Here is a 3,525-nt window from a genome sequence, read left to right on the forward strand (position 1 = left end):
GGACACGCTCTCGTGTCCCGAGGGAGCCGGGTGGATAGTCGCCAGGTAGAGCTCCAACTGGAGCAGGAACCCCTGGCACCCGGCAGCCGTCCCATCATATGCCCTCGGGAGCGAGAGCCGAATCCCACTGGGTCCAGGTGACGGAGGGGTGGACAGCGGTGTGGGTTGGGGTGAAGTTGATAGGGGTGTGGGAAAACCCCCTCTCTCCCATCACTCCATGGTGTGCAGCACGTGATCCATGGCTGTGCCAAGATTTTGGAGCATCGTTGTGTGCTGCTGGACGCGCTCCTCCACTGATAACGGAGGACTGGGTGCACCTGCTGACTCCATACGAGGTGTGTGTTTCTGTCAGGTGTCAGTGTGCAGCGGTAGGACGGAGTCAGGCGCAGGACACAGAACTGAGTAAAAGACGTACTTTACTCGAAAAGAAAGAACAATAATTTCCACGCAGGTGTAACGGTTGTTGCAAGGAGAGGACCAAGTTGCAGCGTGGTACGTGTTCATCATGTTTATTAGTTCTGAACACTGAATCAAAAACAAAGTAGAACAAAGCGCAACAGCTCTGTTAGGGGAAAAACACAAGACAGAAAACAACTACCAACAAAAACCCTGTGGGAAAAGGCTACCTAAGCATGGCTCCCAATCAGAGACAACGATAGACAGCTGTCCCTGATTGAGAGCCATTCCCGGCCAAAACAAAGAAATACACAAAACATAGAAAACGGAACATAGAATGCCCACCCTAGTCACACCCTGGCCTAACCAAAATAGAGAACAAAAACCTCTCTATGGCCAGGGCGTGACAGCAGGGAAAAACACACCAGCGCACAGAAGTCTAGAACACTAAACAAAGAACAAACACGCACAAAACCATGTGGGAACCAGAGGGTTAAATAGGGAATACATTTTAACGTAATGGGAACCGTGTACAATCAAGACAAAATAAATGGAAAAAGAAACGTAGATTGGTGGTAGCTAGAAAGCCGTTGACATCAACCACCGAACGCCGCCCGAACAAGGAGAGGCACCAACTTCGGCGGAAGTCGTGACAGATTGCTTCTGTGTAGGACTAAAATCCACTCCTGCCGAGCTTTCAGGGTCCTCTCCACAAGCCTCTCCACCTCCATTTTGTAAATATGAACAAGCGTTACTGGTTAGACAGAGCTGCAGAAGACCAGAGACAAAGATGGACTACTTTTGAGCTTGACTTCAGTATAACCTTTTTGAGACTGATAGAACATCATTAGTACACCTATTAATTAAGTATACCCGTAGCCTGTACTCTGTGCTGTATTAAGTTCATCAAGTTTGTATGTCAGGGCTAATGCCAGTGTAATTGCCTATTTCAGCTGGGCCTATTGTTGAGAATCCTCCCTTATATCCTAGACATCCTCTGTTGCCATCTCAAGACAGAGAAGGAGAACATTAAGCATCATCTGAAATAATTATCCCAATTGCTAGGATGAAATGACACAGGCTTGAATGTTGCCTGCTCTTTTACCTGAGCTATGCGAGGCCAATATCATCGCAATCATCCAATTGGATCTGAAATAGCCAGACAACAATTGTTACCACTGCCTGCAATGTAATGAGACCATCCTACGATGACCCATCAAATGTCTGAAAGAAGTACTGAAAATCTTCTGGGAGATTTTTTTAATCTCTTCTAGAAGAAATCAAATAAAACATTTTTGAATATATATTATTTTCAGAAGTACAGTGGAACATTATTGGGATGTGGAATGGCATTTTACAGGACAAAATAATAATTCTGTGAGATAAACCATTAAAGGCAGTCATTTTATTATTGTATGTGGCAGCCTGCGTTGCTCATGGAATTGTGCTGATGAGTGTTGTTGTGTTGTTTTTAATTGCATAATCACCTTTTTTTCCAAAAATGTCCAAAACAGGTCGTTAAGGTAGAACGAAAATATGTTCTCAAATAATTACATGGCTAAATAAATATATATTTGACAATTGCATGATCATTAACCTTCTGCAAGGTATTGCGGTTGCGTTTCAAAAAAGTAAATAAACAATTAATAAAACATCATTTCTTCCACACAAAGAAAAAATACACTTGTCTCTCACCCTGACAATGTTCACTCATCATTATGTTCAACCACTAAAAGTTATTGCAAAATGTTTATGAGTCTGGTTGTCTGATGTCAGCATCTATGACATCACCTGTGAGAAATGTGAGATTTGTACAAGTTATTGATCAACTTGTCTGTCCTAGGTACTTATTATAAAATATCATTTTAATTTAACAAGTTACAAGCCAACACAAAATAAGTAATTTCTGTACATTAAAAAGGTTTTGGTAAAAATGTAATGATGAAGACAAATTATAGCCTACTTTTGTGAGTTTTACCCTGAAATATAAACTCACATTGTCACTTAAATTACTAATGGATGAGTCATATTACAAAACTGACTTTAGACAATAGGGTTGAAGGGCGTAGCTGTGGCAGGGAGTGGGTTGGAAGCTCTGGAACATGTCCAGTCAACCCTAAAGACTCATCCAACAACACTTCAGACCAGTGCTTTTACACTCACTGTTCAGTTCAATCTACAAAATCAGCAAATATCAATTGCACATAATATAAAGTGGGTGTTGTCGAAATCATGGGTTCATCGGGTATTTGAATCTGCAGCTTATAGGCTTGCTCTGAAAAGTTACATTAACTCCTTGTCTAAAAGGAGCCAGCTTCCACCTGGTTACTCAACCCTGCACCTTAGAGGCTGCTGCTCTATATACATAGACTTGGAATCACTGGCCACTTTAATAATGGAACACTAGTCACTTTAATCGTGCTTCCATACTGCTTTACTCATCTCATATGTATATACTGTATTCTATTCTGAATTCCATTCTTTTACTTTTAGATTTGTGTGTATTGTTGTGAATTGTTAGATACTACTGCACCGTTGGAGCTAGGAACACAGGCATTTCGCTACACCCGCAATAACATCTGCTAAATATGTGTATTTGACCAATAAAATGTGATTTGATTTGAAAGTAAATACACTATAGTGGGGAAATTACTGGTCACGGTCGTTTGCATATCAAAACTAAATGAATGTGGTGAAGTTCAGCTGCACTGTGAAAAGACATTAGGAATTAAGAGGGAAGAGTGAGGATGAATGAAAATGTAAAGATTGCACGGAATGCTCCGGCATGAACTGTAAATGAACTCCCGAACCCCAATCTCCACCTGACAAAATGTGTTCCTCACCCTGACATATAGGCATAAAGAGCTTGTAGCAAGCACACAGGAATGCAATCTACACATTAGAATAGCCTCTCAATGGCTTCACAAATAAATTATGCCTCCCGAGAGGAGGTAATATAGAACTATTATACAATCCCCCCGGTCTGAAGATTTTTATCATTCATTTCACTGTCCAACTTCATGCTTTTATGTTTTTAAAGAATATCCACAGAAATGATACTGGAGACATACGCTCTCATGAGAGAAATCAGTGCCGTCTTAGGAGTATATTCATTAATGTTCTTTAGAG

At 41.1% G+C, this 3,525-nt stretch overlaps 1 long non-coding RNA gene across 1 annotated transcript; it reads left to right on the forward strand.

Annotated features, from left to right (window-relative positions):
- Positions 1-362: 362 nt before the first annotated feature.
- Positions 363-894, forward strand: LOC115202754 (uncharacterized). The gene is made up of 2 exons (XR_003880045.1): positions 363-451; positions 810-894. It is a non-coding gene; the product is annotated as an uncharacterized LOC115202754 (long non-coding RNA).
- Positions 895-3,525: the final 2,631 nt, after the last annotated feature.

The sequence above is a fragment of the Salmo trutta genome, chromosome 12, assembly GCF_901001165.1.
Source record: "Salmo trutta chromosome 12, fSalTru1.1, whole genome shotgun sequence".
Classification (NCBI taxonomy): Eukaryota; Metazoa; Chordata; class Actinopteri; order Salmoniformes; family Salmonidae; genus Salmo; species Salmo trutta.